General features: G+C 47.4%; 1 long non-coding RNA gene across 1 annotated transcript; it reads left to right on the plus strand.

Annotated features, from left to right (window-relative positions):
- Window positions 1-4,442: 4,442 nt before the first annotated feature.
- LOC141102637 (uncharacterized) lies at window positions 4,443-13,318 on the plus strand. The gene is made up of 3 exons (XR_012235177.1): window positions 4,443-4,628; window positions 8,116-8,229; window positions 13,184-13,318. It is a non-coding gene; the product is annotated as an uncharacterized lncRNA (long non-coding RNA).
- The last annotated feature ends 5,630 nt before the right edge of the window (window positions 13,319-18,948 follow it).

Here is an 18,948-nt window from a genome sequence, read left to right on the forward strand (position 1 = left end):
CCCATTCTTTCCCCTTATTCTCTACTAATATATATAAGGAAAACTGGAAGAGGCGAGGCCCGTGGGAAAATGTCTTGCTCTATAGTTGTGTAGAGGGCTGGGCTCCCATGGGGAACTGGAACAATTGTTGTACTAAATCTGATGAAAGTTGAAGCCAGGACAGTTTGACATGAGGAGATCTCCGGGGAAATACCTGTTTGTGCTCCTCGGATCTCTCCACCCATGGAGACATGTATACTGTTGTGATATGTTTGTACCGTATGTCTTCACACACAGCCACAGTTACACATACAGTTTTCTGCATTTTTCTTTCTCGTGTTGGCCCTACGGGTCCTGTCTTTTCTGGATCACATAAACAAAAATTTGAAAAAAAAAAAAGAAAAGGATGGTGCAAAAGGGGCCAGTTCTAGTTGGATGGTTGGAAAAAAGGGGCCAGTTCACACCACATGCAGTCCAGTGCATTTTTTTTCTGCATCAAAAAACACATGGATAGTAGGTTATATGTTTTTTTAATGGCATAGTTCACATCAGTGCGGTAAGTTCTCCCTGCACTGGAATCGGATCTCATGGATGTTCTCACCCGTGCGATCCGATTCCTGTGCGACTTCACAGTTCGCACTGTGATTTGTGAACCGATCTGGGGGTGTCATTAACATTGTATTGACACCCGCAGCGCTTCACAGAGGGCACTGCGAACTGCCTGACAGAAATGTGATGCGGGAACCGGCACTGTAATCGCGCCGGTTTCCGCATCACATAGGGGCACACAGTTAAAAGTAGAAAAGACAAGGGAGATTATTATTGGCCAGTTCACACCACATGCAGTCCAGTGCGTTTTTGTTCTGCATCAAAAACGGAAAGTATTATATGGTATATATATATATGGTTATATGGTTTCCAATGGCACAGTTCCAGGGCTTTTCCGTTCCAGAAAAAAAAAAGTAGAACATGCTGCATTTTTTCTGCACTGGAATGTATTGGAACGCAGTAAAACACATGCAAAACACACTGGAATGCACTGGAACGCATCAAAAATGTATAAAGGAATAAAAAGAGGAAAAAAGATGAAAAAAAGCTCCTGGAATGCATCAAAAACACATTAGAAATATAACGCTTATCTTCTAGGATAGGTTTGGAACATAAAAAACTGATGTGCAAAGTTTCAGGGCAATTGATTGAGGTTTAGGCACTTTATTACACGTTAAGCTACATTAAGCCACTTTCACATTAAATGTTTTAGTATGTCCCATAGTAAGACAAAATGTATAATAAGGAAAATGTTCTTACTTACCATGGATGAAGACAGGGCCGGTGCAAGGGTTTTTAACACCCTAGGTGAAACCTCATTTTGCCTCCCCCTATGGGTCCGCCCCTGACTCCACCCCCTTAGCCAGTGTTAAATGGTTTGATTCAAACCTCTAACTGCTACATTTGCAAGCGCGTTCTTTTGAAAAACAACAGACTTACTAGCAAGATCACCAGGTGAATATATATATAAAGAGAAAACCTAAAAACAAAAAAAACTAATGCAGCCACCCATCTAAGAATTGGTAAGCTGCAGTATAATATATATTTTGCTTTGCTTTAAGAGGATAAAGTCATTCAAGTAATTCTGTTATACATCAATGTATAGGCAGATGATGGTAAGGGAGGAGTTAAAACAGGAGATAAACAGACTGGAGTAAAGCTACTTCCAGTGCTGGCAAGTAAAGAGAGAGACGAGGGATCAGGTAGAGAGAGGGGTCATGGAGAGAGAGGGGGGGATCAGGGAGAGAGAGAGGGGTCAGGGAGAGAGAGGGGGGATCAGGGAGAGAGAGAGGGGTCAGGGAGAGAGAGGGGGATCAGGGAGAGAAAGGGGGGTCATGGAGAGAGAGGGGGGATCAGGGAGAGAGAGAGGGGTCAGGGAGAGAGAGGGGGATCAGGGAGAGAAAGGGGGGTCATGGAGAGAGAGGGGGGATCAGGGAGAGAGAGGGGGATCAGGTAGAGAGAGAGGGGGGATCAGGGAGAGAGAGGGGGATCAGGTAGAGAGAGGGGGTCATGGAGAGAGGGGGGGATTAGGGAGAGAGAAGGAGATCAGGGAGAGAGAGGGGGTCATGGAGAGAGAGGGGGGATTAGGGAGAGAGGGGGGGATCAGGGAGAGAGAGGGGGTCATGGAGAGAGGGGGGGATTAGGGAGAGAGAGGGGGGTCAGGGGGAGAGAGAGGGGGGTTCAGAGAGAGAGAGGGGGTCAAGTAGAGAGAGGGGGATCAGGGAGAGAGAGGGGGGTCAGGGAGAGAGAGGGGGGTCATGGAAAGAGAGGGGGGATCAGGGAGAGACAGTACAGTACATGACACCGGACAGTACAGTACAGTACATGAGACCGGACAGTACAGTACACGAGACCAAATCGCTTTTACTGTAGATCGCATGGCATTGTACACACATAACATAATGCATAACACAGCACACATCCTTCTGGCTGTGTTAGCTTTGGCAAGTGTAATGGGGATTTGGGGAGTGGGATATGTGCTGGGAGAGAGATTGAGGGGGGGCATGGGGGTAATTTAGAGGGTGTTGTGCTAGCAGGGGGATTTGTGTTTGGAAATTCTTGCACGGGGGGTCGGGGGGCCTGTCAGGTAGGCTGTACGGGGGCCCCGTGATTTTTAACAGTGGCCCTGCCTGTACTTACTGCCCACTGTCATACCCTCCACACTCCTCTCCTGTAAATATTGCCCACTGCCATACCCTCCACACTCCTCTCCTGTACATACTGTCTGCTGTCATACCCTCCACACTCCTCTCCTGTACATACTGTCTGCTGTCATACACTCTGCATGCCTCTAAAACGTGTTGTAATTTTCACGAAATCTTGTCTGTTCTTGAAGGGCACATTTTTACTAATATATATATATATATATAAAATGTTTATTACTTCTTGCTGCTATAATGCCCGGTAACTTTCTTAATCCTTCCCCGATTACTGAGATATCATTGTACTCTCTCAGGAAGTGAACAGATACTGTTTATCAAAACATTGCCATCAGTACTTGTGTGAGAAACATAGTACATCCTGTACATGCTGCCCACTGTCATACCCTCCACACTCCTCTCCTGTACATACTGCCCACTGTCATACCCTCCACACTCCTCTCCTGTATATACTGCCCACTGTCATACCCTCCACACTCCTCTCCTGTACATACTGCCCACTGCCATACCCTCCACACTCCTCTCCTGTACATACTGCCCACTGTCATACCCTCCACACTCCTCTCCTGTACATACTGCCCACTGTCATACCCTCCATACTCCTCTCCTATACATACTGTCCACTGTCATACTTTTCACACTCCTCTCCTGTACACCTGTACCCCCACCAGTGCTGCTAATCAGTGCCCATCATTACTGGTAATCACTGCACATCAGTGTTGCTAATCAGTGCCCACCAGTGCTGCCAACCAGTACCCACCAGTACTGCTAATCACTGTACACCAGTGCTGCCAATCAGTGACCACCAGTGCTGCCAATCAATGCTTACCAGTGCTGCCTATCAGTGCCCACCAGTACTGCTAATCAGTGTCCATCAGTGCTGCCAATCAATGCCCACCTGTGCTGCCAATTAGTACTCATCAGTGCTGCCAATTAGTGCCCATCAGTGCCTCCTCATCAGTGTCACCTATCAGTGCTGCCTATCAGTGCCCATCAGAGCCGCCTATCAGTATCACCTATCAGTGCCCTTTATTGGCACCTATCAGTGCAGCCTCATCAGTGTCAATCAGTGCTCATCAGTGCAGCCTATCAGCGCACATCAGTGAAGGAGAAAAATTACCTGTTTGCTAAATTTTGTAACAAACTATGAAAATGTCTTTGTTTTCTTTCAAAATTCTTGGTCGTTTTTGTTTATTTAAAAATCCCACCCCCCAGGGATGATTAAATCCCACCAAAAGAAAGCTCTATTTGTGTGGAAAAAATGATAGAAATGTCATATGTGTACAGTGTAACATGACCGCGTAATTGTCATTCAAAGTGTGACTGCGCTGAAAATTGGCCTGGGCAGGAAGGGGGTAAAAGTGCCCAGTAGGCAAGTGGTTAATGGAGGTTTTCAGCACTTTTTTATTATGTATCTTATGAAGGTAGCGCAGCTTTAGTTATTGAATCACATATCTGTGAACCTGTTTTAAAATTTCAACTGGTACTGTTTACTGCTATTGGCCAATATCTCCCTCTCCACCCAAACGGGGGGGGGGGGGGGCACAGTTTCCCATCTTTGCCCCAGGCAGTGGTTGGCCTTGTCCCGACCCTGCCCCCAGTCATACTTTTTCGTGGATGTAAAACACATCTATTTCCTAGAATACAGAATGTTCCAGTTGGAATAAAGCCCAGTAACTTTCCCCATCCTTCGCTGATTTCTGAGGAATCATTGTACTGTCTCAGGAAGTGAACAGATTTCATGTAGCAATACAGATCAGACCTTGCCAGCAGGACCTGTATGAATTGTGTTATGAAATGTGACCAGCAGTGACATAGCTCCGCCTCTGCATTATAAATCCAGGAGCCCGGGGCCACTACACAGTTCATAGCAGAGCTTGCAGAACATCATAATGAAGGCTGTGATCACTCTCCTAATCCTGGGGCTCCTCTCCATCCATGGTAAGTAAGAACATTTCCTTATTATACACTTGAGTGCGAGAAGATTTTACACCCCTTCATGTAGGGTTGCCACCTGTCCAGGATTCACCTGGACAGTCAGGCAGACTGAAACCTGCACACATTATTCAAACCGGGCAATGGCTGCACTGCTTTCAATCTATCCAATGAGGACCCAAGACAGAGGCTGGAACGGCTGGAGCCGCTGTGCTCGTCCCCGTCGCTGGAATGATCGGGTTCAGGTAAGTAAAAGGGGGGCTGCTGCACTACAGAAGGTTTTTCACCTTAATGCATAGAATGCAAACAATCTGCCCTTGCTGTGCAAACCCCCACCCCCAACCCTGCAAGGGTTAAATGCTCATTCTGCCTAGGGGCAGAGGCAGCTCTAGGCTTTGTGAGGCCTTAAGCAAATATTGAACATGAGGACTTACTCATGTCCATAATGAGAAAAATAATTCAAATATTTTCCTGGCCCCCACCCCTAGCAATGTTGCTCCCCATCCCAACATCCCAAAAAAAAAAGACAAGCACATAGACTTATCTAAAAAAAACTTTAATAATGTAAACATAAGGATCTGGTTCACACTCGCTGATTGCTCCAGGCTCACTGATAGTTTGCTAGAGGTCACTGCACATCATTACCGCTCACTGATTGGTTGCTAGAGGTTACTGCACAATATTACCATTCAATGATTGGTTGCTAGAGTTTACTGCACAGGTTTGGCATCTTAGGCTATCTTGATTGACTGGCATAGGAGGTATTGTCACTTAGCCCATCCTCCACTGCAGATGGCTCCAGCGCTGCCCTCTTCTCTCTCCGGTCTATGGGCGGTCCATCAGTGTCATCACATACAATGCGGGGCTATTAGCCCTGCATTGTACAGGGTGGGGGTGAGTGTACGGGAGGGGCTGTGAGCGATGTAGAAAGGAGGCTGTGGGGGAACACTGCTAGAGGGACTCTGCTGCAACATGAAATAACGTATTTACTCCTTATTTCAGCACCCCTAAATAGAGCAAGCTTTGAACCTTTTGCAAAAGCATTTGACACAGTTCCCCATAAATGTTTACTGTACAAAATAATGTCCGTTGGCATGGACCATAGGGTGAGTACATGGATTGAAAACTGGCTACAAGGGCGAGTTCAGAGGGTGGTGATAAATGGGGAGTACTCAGAATGGTCAGGGGTGGGTAGTGGGGTTCCCCAGGGTTCTGTGCTGGGACCAATCCTATTTAATTTGTTTATAAACGACTTGGAGGATGGGGTAAACAGTTCAATCTCTGTATTTGCAGACGATACTAAGCTAAGCAGGGCAATAACTTCTCCGCAGGATGTGGAAATCTTGCAAAAAGACCTGAACAAATTAATGGGGTGGGCGACTACATGGCAAATGAGGTTCAGTGTAGAAAAATGTAAAATAATGCATTTGGGTGGCAAAAATATGAATGCAATCTATAGACTGGGGGGAGAACCTCTGGGGGAATCTAGGATGGAAAAGGACCTGGGGGTCCTAGTAGATGATAGGCTCAGCAATGGCATGCAATGCCAAGCTGCTGCTAACAAAGCAAACAGAATATTGGCATTAAAAAGGGGATCAACTCCAGAGATAAAACGATAATTCTCCCGCTCTACAAGACTCTGGTCCGGCCACACCTGGAGTATGCTGTCCAGTTCTGGGCACCAGTCCTCAGGAAGGATGTACTGGAAATGGAGTGAGTACAAAGAAGGGCAACAAAGCTAATAAAGGGTTTGGAGGATCTTAGTTATGAGGAAAGGTTGCGAGCACTGAACTTATTCTCTCTGGAGAAGAGACGCTTGAGAGGGGATATGATTTCAATATACAAATACCGGACTGGTGACCCCACAATAGGGATAAAACTTTTTCGCAGAAGAGAGTTTACTAAGACTCGTGGCCACTCATTAAAATTAGAAGAAAAGAGGTTTAACCTTAAACTACGTAGAGGGTTCTTTACTGTAAGAGCGGCAAGGATGTGGAATTCCCTTCCACAGGCTGTGGTCTCAGTGGGGTGCATCGATAGTTTCAAGAAACTGTTAGATAAGCATCTGAATGACCACAACATACAGGGATATGTAATGTAATACTGACACATAATCACACACATAGGTTGGACTTGATGGACTTGTGTCTTTTTTTCAACCTCACCTACTATGTAACTATGTAACCCTTGCAATGCAGGAGACCCCACTGCAAAGGTAGATTTTTTTTCTAAAGGGCTCATTTAGACTTTCAGTTGGGGAGGCGTTAAAGTTGTTCTAAAGGTTTCTTTTTCTATGCATGAAGGAAAAAAAAAACATTCTGTTTGCAGCTTCTCCCCCAGCCCCACCTAAATACTTACTTGAGCCCGATCTCGATCCAGCGATGTGCAAGAGAGCTGTGGCTTTCCCAACTCTCTGCCTCCTTATTGGCTCAGAGGCAACAGCGGGACTGCCCATGGCAATCACAGCCAGTGAGGAGGGTGTGGGGGTGTGTCTTATGGACACATAGAGCCGGGCCTGGACACAAGCACTTTTGAGTGCCCCCATAGCAAGTGGCTTACTATTGGGGCACTCAGTAGGGGGGAGGAGCCCAGAGTGAGGCTGCTCTGTGCAAATTCATTACAGAGGATGTTAAGTATGACATGTTTGTTATTATTTTCTTTTTTGTTTTTTTAATCTACCTTTAGTATCACTTTAAAAAAACGCGGAAGAGCTATGTTTATAGTGCACCCCCCAAAGCTGTAAAGGCAGCAGTACCACTGCTGAATGCAATGCATTGAAGTAAATAGGGATGTGCTGCAAACACCCTGCTATACATGTCTTTGCAGCACATTAGTGCATACCTCCCAACTTTTTGAGATGGGAATGAGGGACACCTATCAGCAAAAGTATGCAGGCATAGGACACACCCCTGGCCATGCCCCCTTAAAGGGGAATTGTACAAAAAAAACAAGATTGGTTAAACCCACATGTGTTTTTTTTTACCACTACTTTTCCTTTATATTGGCTTTTGGAATTTACAAATGCAGCAATTTAGAAACCACATGAAAGGTTTAGTGCTGGAAAACACTTTCTGATAGATTAAAAGTGCATTTTATATACAACTATATAGATCAGACCAAACTGAGGGACAAATGAGGAGGAATGAGGGACATTGCTTCCAATCAGGGACAGTCCCTCGAAATCCGGGACAGTTGGGAGCTAAGTTAGTGCAGTATTTACGGGGTTAAAACAGGCAATGAGGAGGAATCACATCACTCTTGCCCAATGCAGTGTCATCAAGGTCTCTTCTTCTGGACTGCAGAACTCCTCCCACTTTCCTCATCTCCATAACATAAGGTGGAGGTGTTCTATAGTCCAGCAGGGGATCACTGACAATGTGGCTTGGGATTTCAGTGCATCATGAGCTCAACAGAGGAAGTTAGAAGCTCTCTGTCTGTGTTCTGCTAATGACTATATATATATATATATATATATATATATATATTGTTCTAGGTGAGGCTCTGCGGTGTCGGCAGAGCTCCGGTACTGTGACAAGCTCCAGTGAGACAACCTGTACAGGGGACAAAGACCATTGCTTCGCCATGATAACGACAGTTGGTTACAAGGGTATGTGTCTTCTACTTTCAATATTTTTATTGACTTTAAGCAAAAAATATAGACAATCAAAACATAAGCAAAGTATAACATTGGTTGCCATAGGTAATATACCAGCACAAAATCAGTGTATTATCATGCAAAATAAAGATATAAAAAAAAAAAGGGAAGATACGTTTGCATTGCTGTAAATATAATAGACCCAATAACAAAGCGTTGCAAAATTTCTCAACAGAATTCTGAAGAATGCTTGTCATCTGCTCTTGAGACATCATCCAAGAGTTTTTCCGCTTTGCCATAATAAATGAGATGGAAGGGCTCTTCCAGGCCCGAGCAATCGTAATTTTTGCCGCCCGAGTAGAATAAACCTAATGGAAGCTTGGGTAGATTTGGGAGTTTTAGCTACACGTTGATTGAGAAGAGCCGTCCCGGGATCCTGGGGTACTCCAGTAATCTTGCAAATTAAATGAAAAAATTTAAATTCCAGAACCCTCTGATTCTGGGGCACTGCCAAAAGATGTGCAGCAGTGAACCCGTATGCCCACACTCTCTAAAGCATAAAGGGGAATCAGCCAGATATATTTTTGCAAGGCGAGTGGGTACCATGTACCAATGGGATATAACTTTCAGGTTGGCTTCTATCAGTGATATATTATGAAGACCTTTAAAGGAACGTATAAAACAAAGAAGCCAAGTGTCCAGATCCCATTCAAAATCAAGGTCTCTTTCCCATCCCAACATATAAGAGGTTTTCTCCATAGACTCCGCCAAGGCCAAGTAAATTAAAGAAATACCCCTCTCATTTCCATGACTTTTGAGCACCATTGTTCATAAGATGTTACTGTTAATGGGTTTGGTTTAATAATCCAAAAAGAGTGTAAAAAGTGAGAAATTTGGGTGAAGCAAAACTTCTCCGAAAGTGGCAGCTCTAGTTTACTAACGCAGTAGCTAAAAGAAATAGGACCTGAAGAGTTAATGAAATGCCGGATCTGATATAGACCTTTGTCTGAGGTCCTCCATCCCCCACAACTGAGGTCATCCATCCCCCACAACTGAGGTCATCCAGCCCCCATAACTGAGGTCTACTAGCCCCCCCCCAGGGCTGGGGCTACCACTAGGCAAACTAGGCAGCCGCCTAGAACGCACTGCCGTCTAGGGTGCCCGGCCGCTGGTTTCCCTACTCTCCATCTCCCACCGGTCTCCGTGCTATGTAGGTTTTCGGTGCAGTGGTGACTGTATGCAGGGGGTGCCTCTGTCTGCAGCATGTAACTAACTCAGGCAGCAGCGGCCCCATCCATAAGTATGTAGTGTCAGAGGTGCAGTGCAGAACTGGAGGACTGTGTCCCGAAGGAACGGAAGCACACGTCCCCTACGCGCCGCCACCTCTATGATCAGTGACCTGTCTGTCTCTCCCTCTCTGAGTCTCTGCTTCTGCCCATACATGATTCCTATATCTAGTCATGTGACCCCCTGACCCCGCCCCCTGCCTAGAGGCCGCTCTCCCTCCCGGCCTGTCCTGTATAGTGGCAGCGTGTGCTGTAGCCCAATCAGATCAGAGTAGTGGGCGCTCTGGGGCTGGTGACTGCTAGAGCCTTTAGACACAGAGGTAGAGTTTGTTCATGGCACTGGCAGGGACGTGGGATGCATGTAAAGCCCCCGGTGAGTGAAGAACACTGACACTGTATTAGGAATCAGGTAGGTCAGTGTAATGATCAGGTAGGTCAGTGTAGTGGTCAGGTAGGTCAGTGTAATGGTCAGGTAGGTCAGTGTAGGTGTCATGTAGGTCAGTGTAATGGTCAGGTAGGTCAGTGTAGTGGTCAGGTAGGTCAGTGTAATGGTCAGGTAGGTCAGTGTAGGTGTCAGGTAGGTCAGTGTAATGGTCAGGTAGGTCAGTGTAATGATCAGGTAGGTCAGTGTGTGTGTCAAGTAGGTCAGTGTGTCAGGTAGGTCAGTGTAATGGTCAGGTAGGTCAGTGTAATGGTCAGGTAGGTCAGTGTAGGTGTCAGGTAGGTCAGTGTAGTGGTCAGGTAGGTCAGTGTAATAATCAGGTAGGTCACATGGGTTACATGGGCAGGGAAAAGGGGGTGGAGTCAGGGGTGGAGCCAAGGGGGGGTTGTGGCAAAATGAAGTTTCATCTAGGGTGTCAAAAGTCCTTGCACCAGTCCTATTTATATCACAGTGCCCCTTTTTACTCTCTGTCTCCCCTGCACAGTCCTACCTTAGGCAGGGCCAAGGCAGTTATCAGCCTATGTGTCCTTTCCTTGGTCAGCAGAGCAGGGGGCCAGAGGAGCTGGAGATCTGCACAGATCTCATAATAACAAGCGGGTAATCACTTATCTGTTAATATTTTACAGATCTACAGATCTGGATCATATTTAAACACTTGCCTACCGGGCATTTAAACCCCCTTCCTGCCCAGACCAATTTTCAGCTTTCAGCACTGTTGCACTTTGAATGACAATTGCGCGGTCATAGAACACTGTACCCAAACAAAATTTTTATCATTTTTTTTACACAAATAGAGATTTATTTTGGTGGTATTTAATGACCGCTGGGTTTTTTATTTTTTACTAAAGAGACAAAAAAAACAGCAAACAGTTGTTCTCCTTTACTGATGTGCCCTGATAAGGCTGCAGTGATGGGCACTGATAGGCGGCACTGATGAGGCGGCACTGGGGGGGGGAGAAGGGGGCCATTGCCCCCAACTTTATACTGTGCCCCCCCAATTAAAAGAAATGGACACTGAGACTGGGCACAGTCTGGAATGCAGGGGATAGGGATGGACAGAGCCGCCGTAGCGACTCTACTCCTGGCCACTGGTTGCTAGAGCCGCCTGGCGTCTAGCAACCAGTAACATCAGAGCTGGCATTGATAGTTCTCTCTCCCCCCTCCTTCCTCTCTTGCACGGGATGGGAGAGGAGACAGCCAATCTGCTCCTTCTCACCCTGCCACTCTCCTGTGTGTGTGCCGTGGGAAGTCAAGTGTGAAGCTAACAAGCTCACACTTCCTGCAGAGCACACACTGGAGAGGGGCTGGTGAGAAGGAGGGGGGAGAGAGAACTATCAATGCCGGCTCTCGGGCTCTGAGCTGTTCCATGAGAGACACGCTCTCAGCTCAGGGCCATGCTGGGAGGCAGACGGCATTCATGAGCATTGATAGGAGGCACTAATGGGCACTGATATGCTGCACTGATGGGCACTGATAGGCTGCATTGATGAGCACTGATAGGTGGCACTGATGGGCATTGAGCACTGATAGGCAGCATTGATGGCCACTGATAGGTGGCATTGATGAGCACTGATAGGCAGCACTGATAGGTGTCATTGATGAGCACTGTTAGGCGGCACTGATGGGCACTGATCAGCTGCACTGATAGGCGGCAGGCAATGGTGAGCACTGATAGGTAGCACTCATAGACAGCACAGATGGGCACTGATAGGCAGCATTGATGAGCACTGATAGGAGACACAAATGGGCACTGATAGGTGGGATTGATGGGCACTAATAGGTGGCACTGATAGGCAGCATTGATGGGCACTGATATGCTGCACTGATAGGAGGCACTAATGGGCCCTGATAGACTGCACTGATGAGCACTGATGGGCAGCACTGATAGACATGTGCACACTGAAATCGTGCACACTGTTTCGGAATTTTGTTTTCGTCCGAATTCGTTTTTATGTATTTCGTTTTTCGTTAAAAATTGCATTCGTCCTAAAATCCAAATTAGGGTCGAATCTGTCATTGAAGGCTTATGGTGTCTGTCGAATGTTCAAAGAAGATTCGACGGAGCAGCTAAACTGTACGACGCCGTATAGTTTACTTGCTCCGTCGAATCTTCTTAGAACTTTCAACAGACACCATAAGCCAAAGTACGTGTGTACTTAGTTCTAGATATTTTACTGCTCCTCCTCTTTGGTTACAATCAGCCAATAACATTCATCATTATCATTATTTTTATTTATTTTTTCTCCCCTACGTCGAATCTTTTCTCCCCTACGTCGAATCTTTCCTCCCCTACGTCGAATCTTTTCTCCCCTACGTCGAATCTTTTCTCCCCTACGTCGAATCTTTTCTCTCTATGTAGAATAATCTTGGACTAATAGAGTTAAGGTTAGGCACATTCGACCACAGGTTTGATGGACACAGATTGTTATTGTCATCATCATGTCGAATCTCCTATCTATATCAAACTGTTGTAGCAACGAAAATGAAAATAAAGCATTTGTTTATGTCGGATCTTTCGTTTTTCAGATTCTGCACTTTCGTTATCGTTTGTTAAAACGATAACGAAAATACCTGAAATTCGGATGAAAATGCATTCGGACGAAAACGAACGCACATGTCTAAGCACTGATGTGATGGGCATTGAGCACTGATAGGCTGCACTGATAGGTGGCACTGATGGGCACTGATAGGCTGCATTGATAAGCACTGATAGGCGGCACTGATGGCCATTGAGCACTGATAAGCAGCATTGATTGGCACTGATAGGCAGCACTGATAAGCTGCAGGGGTAGGCGGCATTGATGAGCAATTATAGGTGGCACTGATAGGCGGAATTGATGAGCATGTATGTTCACCCAACATTGAAAGAACAATTACACTCTTTGAATCTAAGTGGCTGCCTGCAGCTGCAATGTTCGACTAACATCTCTCTTTCTAACAAGACCTCTGGAGTCCATTCTATCCCTGAAATATATATATATACAGTATACCTCTCTTTACATGCAGGAACACTCCCCACCCCCACACACGCTTCTTCTACCTACCCTGTCCCTTCAAAACAGAGTGTTCAGAAATTGGGACCACACTGCGTTGTATAGTGGTCCGTCTCGTATCTTCTCTCTCTAGAGTTGAGTTATATAGCAATGATCGGTTTTCCTTCTATTTGACTTTGTATCTTTTAGCTGTGACAAGTATTCGCTAATCTTCATTTCATTTTTTCTTTTTATTCCTGCTTTAGTCTATCTGACACGTGGATGCTCCAGCCTGACCCATTGCAACCTGATGAAGAGCCTTTTTCCGAGTACCACCTGCTGTTCTACAAATCTCTGTAATTGAAGCCTCAATAAGATGTCTAGGGCCCCACCATCCATCTCTTCAGTAGGGATGAGCCGAACACCCCCCGGTTCGGTTCGCACCAGAACCCGCGAACGGACCGAAAGTTCGCACGAACGTTAGAACCCCATTGACGTCTATGGGACTCGAACGTTCGAAATCAAAAGTGCTCATTTTAAAGGCTAATTTGCATGGTATTGTCCTAAAAAGGGTTTGGGGACCCGGGTCCTACCCCAGGGGACATGTATCAATGCAAAAAAAACTTTTAAAAACGGCCGTTTTTTCGGGAGCAGTGATTTTAATGATGCTTAAAGTAAAAAAAAAAAAGTGAAATATTCCTTTAAATATCGTACCTGGGGGGTGTCTATAGTATGCCTGTAAAGTGACGCGTGTTTCCCATGTTTAGAACAGTCCCTGCACCAAATGTCATTTTTAAAGGAAAAAATCTCATTTAAAACTGCTTGCGGGTTTAATGTCATGTCGGGTCATGGCAATATGGATGAAAATCAGTGAGACAAACGGCATGGGTACCCCCCAGTCCATTACCAGTCCCTTTGGGTCTTGTATGGATATTAAGGGGAACCCCGCACCCAAATTAAAATAAGGAAAGGTGTGGGGCCACCAGGCCCTATATACTCTGAACAGCAGTATACAGGCGGTGCAAACAAGACAGGGACTGTAGGTTTGTTGTTAAGTAGAATCTGTTTGTAATTTTGAACATTTTTAACGTGTTTAGCTCCAGCCAAAAAATCTTTTCTAAGCTTTTTGGAAAACATAGGGAAGGGTTATCACCCCTGTGACATTTGTTTTGCTGTCTTTCCTCCTCTTCAGAAGATTTCACCTCACTTTTTTGTCCCAATGAAAAATGTTTTTTGAAAATTTGGGTTTTTTTGTGGAACAAGGATTGGAAAGCATCAGTGGAAAGGAGAACTTGTTTTCCCATATTAACTCTTACAGGAGAGAATTTCCCTTCCTAGGGGTAGATTTCATCTCACTTCCTGTTGTCTCCTTCCGTTTGCAAGTAGGAGTCGTTTGTAAGTTAGATGTTTGAAAGTAGGGTCCTGCCCTATATACTCAGCAGAAATTTGGGCCTTAGGTGTTGCTGTGGCCACAACACTGTAAGCCCTCACAGGGCCCTGCTGTGAAATATTAGATCAAGAATTGTAATTACATGCCCCTGTTGAACAGCAGCTGAAAAATTAGGCCTTAGGCACTGGTGCTGGTGCCACAACACTGCAACCCCTCACAGACACTCTAGTTGGAACGCAGGAACGAGCCCTGCTGCAAATTATTGCTTCAAAAATTGTAATTACACGCCCCTGTTAGACAGGGGCAGAAAAATTGGGCCTTAGGCACTGGTGCTGGTGCCACAACACTGCAACCCCTCACAGACACTCTAGTTGGAACGCAGGAACGAGCCCTACTGCAAAGTATTGCATCAAAAATTGTAATTACACGCCCCTGTTAGACAGGGGCAGAAAAATTGGGCCTTAGGCACTGGTGCTGGTGCCACAACACTGCAACCCCTCACAGACACTCTAGTTGGAACGCAGGAACGAGCCCTGCTGCAAAGTATTGCATCAAAAATTGTAATTACACGCCCCTGTTAGACAGGGGCAGAAAAATTGGGCCCTAGGCACTGGTGCTGGTGCCACAACACTGCAACCCCTCACAGACACTCTAGTTGGAATGCAGGAACGAGCCCTGCTGCAAAGTATTACATCAAAAATTGTAATTACACGCCCCTGTTAAACAGGGGCTGAAAAATTGTGCCTTAGGCACTGGTGGTGGCGCCCAGAACCAAAAATGTTCTTACAAGCTATCAGCGTGATGATTGAGGAGGAAGAGGATAATTACTCAGGGATAGTCACTCAGCATCAGCATAGGCAGTCTTTGAAGGGATCTGAGATTTCAAAAAAAATTATTCGGTTACATCAGCATCAGGTGCTTGGTAGCTGGTGGTGATCCAAGACTCATTCATTTTTATGAAGGTCAGCCGATCGACCGAGTCGGTGGACAGACGCACCCTGTGATCGGTTACCACGCCTCCAGCAGCACTGAATGTGCGTTCCGAAAGAACGCTGGATGCAGGACAGGCCAGTAGCTCAATTGCATACTGTGCAAGCTCTGGCCAGTGATCCATCCTCAAGACCCAGTAACCCAGAGGATTTTCGGTGGGAAAGGTGTCCAAGTCTGATCTTGCCCCTAGGTATTCCTGCACCATGTAAAACAGACGCTGGCGATGGTTGCTGGAACCGATCATACCTTGGGGCTGCGGACCAAAAAATTGTCTGAACGCATCGGTCAGACGGCCACCTTCTCCACCGCTCCTTCTTTGACTGACCGAAGCCTCAGCAACACGTTGTCCAGAAACAGGAGTTTGTAACCTCCCAGTCTCTGGGAACGCGTTGCACAGACCTTTCTGCAAGGCCTCCCGAAGATGTTTCATCCTCTGCTCCCTCTGCGATGGCAAGATAAGGTCCGCAACCTTACCCTTGTAACGTGGATCAAGGAGGGTTGCCAGCCAGTATTGGTCCTTCTCCTTGATACCACGAATACGAGGATCCTTACGCAGGCTTTGCAGGATCAGGGAGGCCATGCAGCGTAGGTTTGCTGAGGCATTCGGTCCGGAGTCCTCTGGGTCACTAAGAACGACATGGTCCGCAGCCACCTCCTCCCAGCCACGTACAAGTCCATGTGTTTCTTGGGACTGATCCCTTAAAGACTGCTGCTGATGCTGAGTGCCAGGCTCCACCTCCATACTGACACAATCTTCCTCCTCCTCCTCTTCCTCCTCGTCCTCTTCCTGTGTGATCGGCGGGCACGCAGGAACACTGTCTGGATAAAGGGGGCCTTGAGAGCTAAGGAAGTCCTCCTCTTCCTGCCTCTGTTCTGCCTCAAGTGCCCTGTCCATTATTCCACGCAGCGTGTGCTCCAACAGGTGGACAAGGGGGACAGTGTCACTGATGCATGCACTGTCACTGCTCACCATCCTCGTGGCCTCCTCGAATGGTGACAGGACAGTGCATGCATCCCTGATCATGGCCCACTGGCGTGGGGAAAAAAAACCAAGCTCCCCTGACCCTGTCCTGGTGCCATAGTCGCACAGGTACTCATTGATGGCCCTCTGCTGCGTGTGCAGCCGCTGCAGCATGGCCAACGTTGAGTTCCACCTGGTGGGCATGTCACAGATTAGGCGGTTCTTGGGCAGGTTAAACTCCTTTTGGAGGTCCGTCAGCCGAGCACTGGCATTATATGACCGGCGGAAATGCACACAGACTTTCCTGGCCTGCCTCAGGACATCCTGTAAGCCCGGGTACCTGCCCAAGAACCGCTGCACCACCAAGTTAAGGACGTGAGCCAAACAGGGCACATGGGTCATTTGTCCCTGTCGGAGGGCAGAGAGGAGGTTGGTGCCATTGTCGCAAACCACCATTCCTGCCTTAAGTTGGCGTGGCGTCAACCACCTCTGAACCTGCCCCTGCAGAGCTGACAGAACCTCTGCCCCAGTGTGGCTCCTGTCCCCCAAGCACACCAGCTCAAGCACCGCATGGCATCTTTTGGCCTGCGTACTTGCGTAGCCCCTTGAACGCCTACGGAGCACCGCTGGTTCCGAGGAAGAGGCCATGGAGGAAGAAGAAGAGGAGGGGGTGGAGGAGAGAGGTGTGTCACAATCAGCATTTTGGAGGCGTGGTGGCGGAACAACCTCCAACACTACTGCACCTTGTCCTGCATCCTTCCCAGCTGCCAGCAGAGTCACCCAATGCGCCGTGAAACTTAGGTAACGTCCCTGTCCATGCCTGCTGGACCATGAGTCAGCGGTAATATGCACCTTACCGCTGACCGCCCTGTCCAGCGAGGCATGGACATTGCCTTCCACATGCCGGTAGAGAGCCGGAATCGCCTTCCGTGAGAAAAAGTGGCGTTTGGGTACCTGCCACTGAGGAACCGCACATTCCACAAACTCACGGAAGGGGGCAGAGTCTACCAACTGAAAAGGCAGCAGTTGAAGTGCTAGCAATTTTGCCAAGCTAGCATTCAACCGCTGGGCATGTGGATGGCTGGGAGCAAACTTCTTTCGGCGGTGCAGCAGCTGGGGCAGGGAAATTTGCCTGGTACAATCTGACGTCGGTGTACCAAAAGCAGATTGCCCACAAGTACTTGGCTGTGACACACCTAATTCTACACCTTCATTCCTCTCACTGTAGGTCTCAGAGAGGACTGAAGGTCTAGTGGGGTTGGAAATCTCAGCTGATGAGGAGCAAGGAGAGATCCTCTTTGTTCTTTGGTGTGGGTCTTTTAGATACGCTTGCCAACGAACTGCATGGCAGGTCAACATATGTCTGGTCAAGCATGTGGTACCCAAGCGGGAGATATTTTGGCCACGCGAGATACGCTTGAGACATATGTTGCAAATAGCAGCGGTGCGATCTGATGCACTCGTCTCAAAAAAGGCCCACACCAAAGAACTTTTTGAATAACGCGCAGAGACTGCAGCGCCCTGCACATGTGGAGCTTTGGGGTGTGATGCAGTCAATGTGCTGCCCTTAGGCTGGCCCCTGGAGGGCATCCTGCCTCGTTGGTGATGTGCTGCCGCCTCCTCCTCCTCCTCCTCCTCCTCCTCCTCCTCCTCCTCCTCCTCCTCTCTCCTATCAGGCACCCACGTTGAGTCAGTGACCTCATCATCCCCTCCCTCCTCATCACTGGAGCAAACCTGGCAGTATGCTGCAGCAGGGGGAGCATGACTGCCAGATTGCTGTCCTTCTTGGGCACCCCCTCTGTCCGCGCTCATGTTACTGCCTTCATCGAGCTCAGTATCGTCATCAGAGCCTTCCAAACGCTGGGCATCCTCCTGGAGCATGTACCCAACACTGTGGTCAAACAGTTCGAGGGAATCCTCATGAGGACATGGTGGAGCTAGGGAAGGAGTCACTGATGACATTGAGCTGAGGGAAGAGGCCGCTGCTTTGCCAGACAAAGCACCCTGGGCATGGGTGAGAGAGGATGAGGAGGATGAGGACGGCTTGGTCATCCACTCGACCAAGTCTTCCGCATGTTGCGGCTCAACATGGCCAGCTGCCGAAAAAAAGGCCAAGCGTGTCCCATGGCCACGTGCTGATGAGGATGCACCGTCTCCACGACCAGCACTAGACACAGAGCCTGCTTGCCCTCTCTTATTGGCTTGTGACTGTCTGCCTCTCCTTCTTGGCCTTCCAGACATACTAATGGCCTGTAGCTGCACTAAGCTGGGATAGAACACCTGTAATTTTCTTCAAGTAGCTTTATATACTGTAACCAGACAAGCCTGCCTGTCAGTAGGAAGATAACAGGAACGGATCTAGCTGAACACTGTGAGCAGGACGCACTGTACTAAATGTAAATAGTCTAGCTGCCTGACCGTGGTACTAATAGGATCAAATAGAACACCTGTAATTTTCTTCAGGTAGCTTTATATACTGTAACCAGACAAGCCTGCCTGTCAGTAGGAAGATAACAGGAACGGATCTAGCTGTACACTGTGAGCAGGACGCACTGTACTAAATGTAAATAGTCTAGCTGCCTGACCGTGGTACTAATAGGATCAAATAGAACACCTGTAATTTTCTTCAGGTAGCTTTATATACTGTAACCAGACAAGCCTGCCTGTCAGTAGGAAGATAACAGGAACGG

Source organism: Aquarana catesbeiana, linkage group LG07, assembly GCF_042186555.1.
Source record: "Aquarana catesbeiana isolate 2022-GZ linkage group LG07, ASM4218655v1, whole genome shotgun sequence".
NCBI lineage: Eukaryota > Metazoa > Chordata > Amphibia > Anura > Ranidae > Aquarana > Aquarana catesbeiana.